The sequence below is a fragment of the Heterocephalus glaber genome, unplaced genomic scaffold (genome assembly GCF_053883595.1).
Source record: "Heterocephalus glaber isolate CG9 unplaced genomic scaffold, H.glaber_assembly_v1.0 deba00001504, whole genome shotgun sequence".
NCBI classification, from domain to species: domain Eukaryota; kingdom Metazoa; phylum Chordata; class Mammalia; order Rodentia; family Bathyergidae; genus Heterocephalus; species Heterocephalus glaber.
In genome coordinates, this window is record NW_028258324.1 from 29,351,012 (window position 1) to 29,363,267 (window position 12,256).

General features: G+C 40.4%; 1 protein-coding gene and 1 pseudogene across 18 annotated transcripts in view; one reads left to right on the forward strand and one right to left on the reverse strand.

Moving 5' to 3' along the window:
• The window catches only part of Mbnl1 (muscleblind like splicing regulator 1), a 198,643-nt gene that overhangs the window by 12,247 nt on the left and 174,140 nt on the right, over positions 1–12,256 (forward strand). For 6 of the 18 annotated variants that reach the window (XM_004834469.4, XM_004834471.4, XM_004834474.4 and 3 more), the window contains exon 1: positions 10,561–10,746. The exons of 4 other annotated variants lie outside the window; for them this stretch is intronic. The gene's annotated coding sequence lies outside the window, so the exon portion shown is untranslated. Of the gene's footprint in view, positions 1–10,560; positions 10,747–11,295; positions 11,320–12,256 lie in introns of those variants that run through there. 8 more of the 18 variants (XM_087186374.1, XM_087186378.1, XM_021253296.2 and 5 more) reach the window with 3 other exon arrangements.
• Positions 9,802–11,158, reverse strand: LOC147825290 (uncharacterized; annotated as a pseudogene).

Sequence of the window (12,256 nt, forward strand, 5' to 3'; positions counted from 1 at the left end):
TTCTGAGCAAGTCTTTGACTTGTGTTACTTAAAAGAAGCAAGCAGACAACTAAATTTTCCATCTTGTGCCAATATCCCTGACATGGTTAAAACAATACTTTTAAAAAGTATGTCTCTAAAGGAAGCAGTTTTCATGCAATTGTTCACCAAATAGTCTGCTTTCAAATGGCAGATGCTTTTTGCATGGCTTGGTTGGTTTTGTCTTTCTCATGTTTTTCCTTGTAAAGTGGGTGAGGAAAGTTGGAAAATAGAAAACCGTACCAACTAGCCAATTAAGTGTGACGTATCTAAAGTGCCTGTCTATCCTTCCAGGGACAATGTTGGACTCTCTTTTAATTATATCCTACCTATTTAGTAAAAAAAAAATGGTGAGGTTCTCTGTTATTTTGTAGGAAAATAGCTATATATTTCTTTAAATTTGTGATTTGATTTGAATCTTCACATTTTGAAGAGAGTGCAAATTCAACAGGAGTTTATTATTTTAAAATATATTTTAAAAATATATTCTTAAAAATAATTGTCATTCATTCAAAATAATAATAATAGCTGTAATTTATTAAGGGCCTAATCTATATAAGGGCAATTCTCATGAAGTTATTCATTATCATAATTTCATGAAGTAGACATTTGAAGTTGACAAGTAACTGAGACTTCAAGAGATTGTCCAAAATTCCCATGCCTAGTAATAAGCAGTCTCTGAAGCCTAGTCTTTATTACACAGGAATGAAAGTCCAGGACAGAATGGATACTTTTTAAATAACACTCCACTTTTTTCTGACTTGATTCTTCTAAAAATTTTAACGAATTGCATCAAGCTGGGGGAAGAGGTGTGGCTTTGTCCTATTGCCAAGAGCAGCCCAGGATAAAGGCAGAGAACAAAGGAGGAGTAGTGACTCTTGCCAGTGGGAATAGGCCCATGTGTCATTTTTGGCATGTGTATACCTGTTCCCAATAACCCCATAGTAGACAGTGTTCTCCTCTTAGTCATGCAGTAATTTAGTCATAAATGAAATAGAGTAACCTCAGCTAGCTGCTTCTCCCATCATGGTAAGCAAAGTATCCAAAGCTACACCACTTTTCATCATTGTGCTTCTTCTTCCTAATAATTATTTTTTGCTGCCTTTTATGAACTGGATATTGGTGCCAAATATTGCCTTTCCCACAAGTTCAAAACTAATCTACTAAAGTTAACATCTCCCAGTGCCTGCACGGAGTGCTTGGTATTTAAGGACCTTAACAAATTACTTATGGCTTCTCTGAGACAGACCTACCAGAACTTTTTAAGGATAAGTGGAATTCAAAGACTTCCCAAGGGGGGAAAAAACTATCCTATGTCTACATTTTAATCTATCTTTAGAGAGATAGAACTCCTTAAAGAGAGAGACACAGAGTGGCCAAGTTCTTTCATACAGTTAAAATTTTTCTTTACTTAATTGTAAAGACTAAATGACAAAGAGAAAAGTGTTTTTGCAGGAGCATGGGAGTCTGAATCCAGAGAAGGACGTTACACTGTATATGGAAGTGAGCATGTGGGTGGAAGTTATAGACTATTGCTCTCCTGCTAGTCTGCAATAATCACACATAAACATCTTTACAGTGCTACCTTGGACAGATTCAATAAACTCCCATTATAGACACAGGATACACTATTTAAAATAAGCACACATTATTTTATATCCAGGAACAAAATAAAATAACCTAACTTCCAAGAAAAAAGATTTTTTAAAGAGCCTTTAACAAAACAAAAGATAATAAAATTGGATCCTCATTATTTTTCTAATATTAATTCAAAATATGACATGTTATACTCCTTGAAAATATCAAAGAAAAGCTGGCTTTGTCTGCAGAACTCATAGCTTTAAAAGATTAAGCCCCGGGAGTGAGTGAAAGTAACACCAAGGAACACAGCAAGGGCATAGTAGTAATCAGTCACAGACTTCCAGCCTTGCCTTTAGGAGGACAAGGATGGGACCTGCTACCTCACAGAAATAAAGTCACTGCTTCATGAAACCTGTAACAGTATTCTGTCCTCACAAAAGAAGAGGAATTCAGGCCATGTAGATGTGGAGTTTAAGTTCTTTGATGACTCTCATATAGCTGTAAGTCTACACATTTGAATTCAAAGGAAAAAATGAGCAATCAGAAAACAAGATAATTGTCTATCTGTTTAGAGTCACCAGTTATACACTCTTATTCTTCTGTTTTATTTCACACACTTATTTATTTAACTGGTCATAGTTTACTATTTCATCTTCTTTGTTCTTGCTAGACTGTACATTTCATGAGGCTTCTGGTCTAGTCTTACTCACCTTATATCCTCAGACTCTAGGAAGGGCCACAACTATGCCAGGTGCTCAGTGACTATTTGTAGACTGGATAGGAAAGTTGACAGGAAGGTTTAGAGTGAAAATGCAGCAGTATCTGGTAAGCTATGGCCAGAAAAGTTTGTAAAAGTGGAAGAATGCTCCACATTGTCTAAAAATGCATTCATTACTGGGAAGGCTAGATGGGATCAAGCCCTGTCAGCAGTTACTCATTGCTAAGCTCATCGCAGAAATGGAGGCATTCAGAAACATCCAGTGGGGCCACAAGGGTCATCTGGGCTAATGGCAAGGACTCAAAAGCATAAATTAAGACATCCATCATTAAACTTCAAATGAAATTTGGAGAAATGTCCTGTTAATTTGTTCCTGTTTATGATTTAACTTCTTGAAGTTGTTGAATGAATTTATAAAATATAAAAAACTCCGCAAAACTATTTTTTTGATATTTCTTCATTTGAATACACACACAAAGGAAGTGGCCCAGGACACACCTCATCTCTTAGAGGCTCTGGCATCATCTCAGGGGATGTTCATAATTACAATTTCTTAGCAAGAGAAATATGAAATTTTAAGCAAGCAGCAATTTAATCATTTTTAGAATAAGTAGGATTATCTCTGTGTGATCTTAACTGCCTAGTTTGTTTTCAAATCCACAGAGCTCTCCTGTTTACCTGGCATAAAGTGGAACATATTCTGGTTGCCTAAGTATCACTGTTTCCAACCAGGTGCAAGGCAAAAATGTATTCTTGCTCCTCCAACTTAGCCTCCCATAACTATGCTGACACCCACATTTTGGAAGCATATGAACACTTGCTTATCCAAACCTAACTCTATTTGGGACAGATTTTCCTTCAGATAACACTGTTCCCATTGAGCCAAGTAAGCTTTACTCGCCAACTGGCAAAATGAACCAGGTCAAAGGATTGCCACCAATTCTGTGTAATTTCCATTTTCTAAATTCTAGCTCAGCAATAGTAAGCAAACTTGGCTGCATGTTGGAAACATCTAAGGGGCTTTAAAAAAAAATATGTAGGTGCCACTCCCAGAAATTGATTTAATTGGTCTATGTTACAGTCTATTGATCTGAAATGGAGCCTGGGCTTAAGAACCACAGCCTCCTCATTTGAAGCATAATTATCACCTCATATACCTCTTGTGAGGGTTCAAAGAGAATGTGTGAAATTAGTCTCTAACATTTCTGATCTCACCAAGTTCCATTCAGCATTCATTTCTGGAGGGGAAAGAGAAAGGGAAGGAAGTAGGGGTAGGGAGTCTGGGAAGGTGAAAAGGAGGGATCCTACCCCAGAGAACTCCAAGCTCTGCCAATTAGCAGTTCATTAGGGTTAACAAGCTATCCTTTGTCAAAGCAAACACTCTTGGAGGATTAAGCCTCATTCTCTCTTTAGTGTGAATGACTTTAATCAGATAATCGCCTATCACCTAGTTGAGGATTTGTGTCTAGCGGCAGCAAGGAGACAAAGTAGCAAGGTCTCCTGGGACTCACTGAGGTGGTGCAAGGAAGGTTTAAAGCAGCCTGAAAAAACTGAAAAACAAATTTTCTCCTTACATTTCTGGGGCAATGATTTATTTAAAGTGTTCATCAGATCAAGTTGGTTGTCTAAGGCCTTTCGTGACTTTTTCTTTCTGCCATGAAGCTGTTAACATGTGCTGGGTAATTTTACCACTTGCCAGCTGCTTGGGAGTCCGTGTGGAGAAAGATCTTGCCCAGCTCTAGCCTTCTTGCCATCTGCTTGGCACATGGTAAGCACACAGGGCTTGTTGAATTTAACTGAATTGTTTCATTTGCTATACCCATTCCCAACTGTTTCCTGTCGTGTCCCCCTACAGCTACACTCCACTGTGAACACCTTGAGGAAGACTAAATAATGTCTGCATCTCTAGTGCCAAGCACAGCTCTTGGCAGATTGTCAGTGCTCAATACATACTTGTTAAATGAATTAAGAAATAATATCCAGTGTACTGATGCCTAAGTTATTGAAATTAATTTACCAGTGTGCTCTCAGTTCCCACAATGTTGAAAAAGGCAAAGACGAAAGGGAAGAAAAAGATACGTACATGAAACTCTGACCATTCATTAATATGACAAATGCCATTCTTATTCAAAGTCGCTTTAGGTTATGTCTTGAGATATAGTTTGAAGGTAGTTTGGGACCTTGTAAGGAAAGAAAGAATGAGAAAACCCAATCAAGGATCTAAAGAAAGAACTCACACAATGTAAAGGAGAGAAGAGAGAAGGGAGAGGAGAGGAGAGAGAAGAGAGGGGAGGGAGGAGGGGAGGCATAGTAGATATTTAGGAAAAGAAAAATCAACCCTGCTATTGGCATTTTAAAATGTTTGTCTTTAAAAATAAATAAAGCAATGACCATATTTTTCGGACTTGGTTTCCTACACAGAACACAGTTAATATGTAGAAGTGTTTGGACTAGCATACATAAAACAATTACACTGTTATGTTTACTATTAGCTAGTATTTTTAAAGATTACAAGGAAATTTTAAACTAAACTGCAATGCACAATTATATGAGATCATAGGAAGTGTTTCACAATATTGCATGTAATTATGTCATAGGTAAAAATAGATAAATATCTACTTTGACCTTTCAGCTACCTGTTTTACGTTTATTTTTGCATACATTTTATTTTCTAAAAGACTACTATTACATATTTTCTTTTCCTTAATACCAATCCCCAGGAGGCACATTTACGTCTTAGCATTTAGAAATATATTACACATCAGACAAATTAACTCAGAATTTTGGGGTACAGGCTGTGGAGCACTGTGGGTCAGGAGGCTTGACCTCATTAACTATGAGGCTTTAGTCAAGCCTCAATGGTCCAGCGTCTGTTACTTCATATGAAAAATGAAAATTATAATGGAGGGTGTCACTTATTTTATAAGGTTGCGTTAAAAAATTACATTTAAAAGAAACAGAACAAAAAAATTGCACATTTAGTGCATTATTAACTATGTATAAAACAAATGCAGTGGAAATGCCTAGAGGGAAACAGTGTCGTTGTTAGTAGTGACTACCTGGGACCTAGAAACACTACTCATTGTTAGGAAAAGTATTTCATCCTAAGAAATTTTTAATTTTCAATATGATGTTGATCTTAAATAAGAAATAAGTCATACTCATGGGAATACTATATATTTCATTTCCTTCAAGCTATAGTGTCCTCGTGAAATCTTGAGACGTAAGACACTAACATTTGCTGTACGCCATTGCTAAGAGTTTTCACCCAAATCACTTTCTGTTGCTGGGCCTGCTGGTCAGGGGCACTCTTGGTTTGATCTTACTCCTAGCAGTGTGGCACTTCCTTCATTCTGTTCTGAGATTAGACTATTGGCCTCCACTCAGCAGCAAATTTGGATCAGGTGCTATTCTTCCACCACCCACATCTCTAATATAACCATGCAAGGATTGCAATGGTTCCCATTGACTCAGAGTGTCATGATCATACTCTGAATGTGATCAGGTTAAGATTCATTGTTTCTCTTGCTGCACTGTAAGTTTCTTGAGGTTAGAGAATCCATTAGTTTTTGCACATTACTGTACCTCCAGTGTTACAGGGAGCCCAGGCCTCTTGGCCTGCTGTTCTTCTTGTCCTGAATGCTTTTTCTAGACATTTCTCACGTCAAAGAGGAGTCTACCTGCATATGGCTGCCCCATATTTGTCTATCCCATTTAACACATAACTTCTCTCCCCATTCTATCAACCTGGTTTATTTTACATCAAACTGCTTATCTCCATATGAAGTCACTCCATTTGTTCATCTTTTTATTCTTTACTTGTTTACTGATTGGCTCTCCCTAGGACAATGCAGACCTGTGAGAGAAGGGACTTGTCTGTGTTCATTTCCACGATCACAGGACCTAGAATGGGACTTAGCTATGGCTGATTCTCAGTAAATATCTGCAGAATGAATAAAGTCTGTGACAAAAGTGTTTTCTGTATAGAGATAAGAAAAGAAGGATGGGAATTTGGGAAGAAAAAAACACAAAAAAGTAAGGAGAGAGGAGACATCCTCCTAGAAATCTAAAGCAGCTTCTCCTCACCTTACACTTAGGAAACTGTTAGATCTGTATCAAGACTTCTGATTGTCCACATTGTCTTTAAGAAAAAAGCAAGAAAAACAAATGCCTGTAAAAGTCAGAAGATATAGATGCCAGTTCTGCTGTACCATAGGACTAAGTCCCTACTATAACACTATTCCAACCTTAGAGGGAACAGGGCCTCCAATCTTCCACTCACTACTAATGTTCTATGGTTTTAAACTCTCAATTCCAAGATGTATTTGCTTTCTATCTCTCTAGTGCCAGATCCCTAAATAATAATAGTCAAGATTTAAATTCAATTTCTTGGAAAAATAGCTTGAGAAATGCACAAAGGATTTAATATTTTAATTTGTTTTAATTGGTATAAGCATTTGAAAGGCAAATATATTAATTTATATAATACTTTCACCTTGATGTCAAAATGTATACCATAATAACAGGTGTATGTGTTATATATAGCACAGTGTATCTTGTAACATGCATACATGATATATAATAGAATATATATATTGTTTATATTTAAATAAAGAGTATCATTGAAGATCTTACTTTGTGCATGAAATATGTAAAGGTCTTTAAACAAAAACTAAACTCATGTAGTTTTATCAACTATTCTTATTCAGGCAGCTAAACACATTTGAATTCAGGCTACAAAAGAGGATCTCCTCTTGCCCCTAACCCTGCTGTGAAATATAATGTAGATACATTTAATGTATGTACTTAAAACTGATTTTCCACGAAAGAATGTTTGCAATGTTTTATTGATTTCTGGAAGTTTTTTCTCTTAACCATCTATATTTAAGTATGATAAGGAAGCAAGGGACTTGAGACTGGATTTCTGTTTTAACATTATCTTGCAATCAGTTTTATCCTGATACAATATGAATAGCATTCTTGGCTGAATGATTCAAGACCTTTTCATATTTCCATTTCAAAATATCTTCCTTGGGATATTTTCATTTAGATGATTTGGGAGAAGGGAACAGAAAAGCAAATTATATTTGGTTGGCAGTGAGAGGTTACTGTACTGTGACTGTGGTAGATAGGACAAGAAAGATGCAATTCCCATACACACTCACATGGGTGCCTTAAAGACTTCCATTTGACTAAAAGATAAATGCTACCATTTCCTTTATCTACATTATTGTAAACAGCGAGTTGATTTTATCTCTAAAAACCATATATTCCTTTATTTCCATTGGGAGACATTGGTATAATTAAGACTCCAATGGACTGAAATATTTCAAGAACCTGCAGTGAACGCTCTTTCCTTTATATAAAAATGTAGTTTTACTACAACTGAAATTGTTTTCTATAATTTCCCTTTCCACTCACAAATGACTTTCTTTCTGTACTTGTGGATGTACTTACTCATGAGCCTGTGGACCATAACTAGACTTCATAGAGTGAGAGAAATCATAATGCTCTCCTGGCACTGAGGAAATAGTAATGGTATTCTAAATGCGGAACTATTAACTTTTTATCACTATAATGATTTTTTTTAGTAATTTCCACAATTTGAATTGTGGTTAGGATGCCACTGGTAGTTGAAAGCTGGCAATATGATTTACTATTTTTAACATATGATCTGGTGGTTTGCTATAGTGCTTCAACATTTTAAATGTCATTATTCACAGTATAATATTATCAGTGATGATGGATAAGGTTTACCCAATGACAACGTAGTTTCATATCCCAATTTATTTTGACTAATTTTTTGAATTCTAGATTGACCATTGTTTTATGAGTTTTCTTAACCATTCCTTCTCTCTTTATCTAAAGTAAAATAACACTTTTTTCTCTTTCTTGTCATTTCCTAGAATGTTGATTCTGTTTCTGACATTCAAGGGTCTTTCTTATATTTGTTTGTGTTCCATCTGATAGAGCAGAACATTTGTCTCAGTTTCAATTTCTCTTTTGTTCCCAGAAGTTTCCCCACTTCTGCAGAGCTGAAGTACAAAAATCATTTCCCCTCTTTGCCACATATATGTTCAAAGTCCTGTATTTCACCATGTTATAGCAAAAAGTCCTGTTTTTCACCATGTTCTTTACCTCATGAAAAAAAACCACATAGCTTTAAATTGGAAATCTATAGGAGTCTGAAATCAACTGAAAATTAAGCCCTAAATCCAAGATTCGTTGTTAGCAGTTTATGCAGCATTTTGAGGAGAGGCCACACGTGGCACCAACCTTCTGGCAGATGCAAAGGTGGCCCAAGAGGCTCTGTTGTCAGGTCAGGCCTCTGTTGTCATAGAGAATAGGAGACAAACTGAAGAAATTGAAAGGCAAGCAGCAAACATTCCAGTGGACTAAGCCAGGGCCTTGGGAGTCTCCCAAGACTCCTTTCCTCATTCTCCACATGAGTCACTTTTCCAGTGTGTCCACACCCATCCCACCCCAAATCGACCATTCGCCCTATAAGCTGCTGCCACAGGGTTTTGTCACAATGCGAGTCCAGACTCCATCTATTGCCTTTGCTGTATTAAGTGAAATGTTGAGACTGTCTGGGTTAATACAGACTTCCTTTGAGCCTCTCCTTCCACTGTCCCGCACTTGCCCTCTTCTCACTCCACACAGCAAGGCTGGTAGTTCCCCTGCATATCCTCTGCTGTTTTCTTCATTCTACCTGGACTATACTCCTTTATCTTGCTACCTTCTACATGCCTTTCAGGGCACCAGTTAAATGAAAATCGACCAAGAAACATTCCTTGCCTCTCCTCAGGGCCCTCTTGGGTTTACTTTCCACTCATACTTGCATGTCTGGTATAAGAGGCATTTGATGTAATTGTCAAAATGAAAGCTAGATAAGAAAAGAACTCCTCATGGCTTGGGGCAGTTGCTAATTGACAGGAAGTACCCTCTTCTCTGAGAAAATGTCAGGGTCCTTTCACTTTGCTTCTACTGAGCAGGTACTTGGTCACTTTTTAATGATTAACACTGAGAAGTAGCACCATTTAGTTAATTCAGTCCTTTGCTCTGGAAGAGATCGGTACACAGTATTAACTGTGTTTTGAGGATCTAGCCAAGGGTCAAGAACTCAAGTCTGCTATTACTGCCTCTGGAAGATACTTTTGTACTTTAGCACCTTCCCTGATGTTTTCCCCTCTCCTTAAGCTGGCCCACAGCCTCTTCAACACAGCCCAGCAAATTATGTTCAAAACGTGGAACAAATGTTCCTGGTTAGAATTATCCTTCAGCAAGTTATTAAAATTCCTGAAATTCAAAGGAAATCCTGGCCCCAAATCTCCAAAACTTTTTCACTTCACAGAAGTCCGGGACTTTTTCCATTCAAAGTGAAGCCAAATGACATCTTCTAGCACCCAGTGAATTATGACTTGGGGTTGTGACGACCTCCCCCCCCCCCACTCCGTGATAAATGACTTGAGCGCTTCGAAACATTTCAATATTTCAGAAAATGTCATTTTATTTTAAAAGAGAGTTTTGGTTTTTATAAATCATACACTGCAGAGTTGGAAATACAGGGCTTTTGAGTTACAAATATCATTTACAAATTCGACGGGAAAGCTGCTATGTGTTTGTGCTTGCGTGACAGTTTCACCGAAGAATTCTAAGACTGTGGACAGTACACACTGGCCTTCCTACAGATGTTTTCCCGCCCGTTAGCCCTCCAGGTTCAAGTACTGTGTGATGCATTTTCAGTTAGCAGCCCCATCAGATCCTAAGGTTCTAGCCTCCTCTGACTCTAACCTTCCATCTAACCTTGACGGTTCGCTTGCAAAGCCCCATCCCATAGCCTCTTTCAGAAGGAAGGCGGCGTCCCCAGACAAGCCCCTGGAGCAGGAGCTGGAGAGCGGGTCCCGCCGCCCCGTGTGCGCGGTTACAGTGTTAATGTCTGAGCTGGAAGATACCAACCGGAGCTGCGGGGATGCCCGTGGCCGGCGCCGGCGTGGCGCCCCCTAATCTCGGCGCCGGCGGGCGAGCGGCGATGCCCAGCCTGTGCCCTGGCAGACTCTGTGCGGGCGAGGGGCGAGCCGCAGCCGGGGCGGGCGCGGGAGGGCGCGGGTGGAAAGTTGAGGCGCGCTTTTGGGGTGTCGCGCGCGTCCTGCAGCTCGACGAGTCCGCCCCGGGCTTCCTGGTGGGGCTGGGCGGGCGGGGGAGGGGCCGCGCGGCGCAGCGGAAACCAGAGCTCTGCGATAAGAGGCTGCACGGAGACGCGCAACAGTCTTTTCACTGCAGCTGAATGAGTTGGGGCACTCACCATGCTCCCGTGACGAGGGCCTGACAAGTTGCGTTTTCCATCGCGGGCATCTTGGAATCATGACTCCCACAATGCCTTGGGCACTCGGTCGACAGTCGGGCTGCCTCTGAAAAAAACATGTGAGGTAAGTTTCCGTTTGCACAGTTTCGGGGCCGCTCCGGCGCGCCGCATTGTTCCGACCGTGGGGGCCGCGGGAGGAAGCGCGGGCGGCCGGATGGGTGCGGGCTGCGCCCCCCTCGCGGCCGGGCCGGGCGTCTGCGGCGCGGGCTCCGAGGGCGCTGTCAGCGCTGCCAGTCCTCGGCCGGGCAGGGAGAGCCCCAGGAGAGGGTGGGGGAACAGGTGCTTGTCGGGTACCGGCGAGCCGGGCCGTGACCTTTGTCTGCGGAGGGTCCCTCGAGGGCAGCGCTCGGGTCCTCGCCGCCGCGTCCGCATCCCTCTCGCGGGGGCTGCCAGCCAGCCTGGGTTTCATCTGGGCCAAATATGTGCATGCAGAGGTTAATTCTCTGCTTGCTACCCATAAATTACGCATGACATGTTTAGCTGGGCTGCCTTATATGGAGAGTGCTGTATTTCAGTCCAGTTTGGTTTTTGCCAAGTTTACCGGGCGGAAGACGCCCTGCCGAAGAGGCTGTTGCTCTCCCCCCCCCTCCTGTTTCCCCCCATCGTTTTGTAGTGCGTCACTCAAAAACTAAGAAAAGTAAGTATAGGGGCTTCTTGGGTGGAGCTGCAGTTGGTTCATTGAATTGCTTTCATGAAAGGTTGAAAAGAATGAAAAGTAGTTACTACTTGGATTCTGGTTTTTAGACAAAAGCAGGGCAAATATGTAGCTTCCCTCCACCCACTTTTTTTTTTTTTTTTAAACGGAGCCGGAATCTGTTATTGGTAGTAATGTGTCATGTGAGAATACTTTGATTCCGGAGCCTGTAATACGAGCAGGTATATGGTGGAGCTTATGCCTTCCTCACTCCCTCACAGCACTTAACAACTCTAGGGTGTTGATAGGAGCCTAATTGTGCTCTTGTCTCGGGCCCGGAGACTGCGACTGCTGCTGGGACTCTGAGGTGTATTTCGGTGCATTATGCCTCCTTGGGATTAACATGGAGTAAGAAGCTGCCAGAAAGGTTATTGTCACTGTCTTTACCTTGTGCGCCCCCCAACACAGGCACAAACTATAGCCAAGGAATAGTAAAGCCCGCTATGCTCTGAGGAATTTCTTAAACAAATTAATACACTGAAAGAGAAGTCATAATTAATGCCTGTGGATTTGAAGGCCCTCTGCAATGTGCTTTGAAATACTACACCAGTGGACACAACGTTCCCCTCTCCTGGGTCTGAACACAGTGTCTGTCTGTACAAAGATGGTATTTAGTCCATAACTGTTCTATACCAGCATAAGTGATCCTCTACACATTAACTCTCTGTGAGTTACTAAGAGTGCTGATGTTTCCCTTGTCTTACTTTTGAGATAAAATACTGTCACCCAAGCAAGTTAAAATGAAAATTCAAGAAATGTAAATTTCATTTTAAGAATATTTATTTCAAACAATATCTTAGATGTAGAGGGATACCCAAAGACACTGAATTAAGTTATTTTGTAGCCTCAGAAAGCACGTTGCTGTCACATGTATTTCACA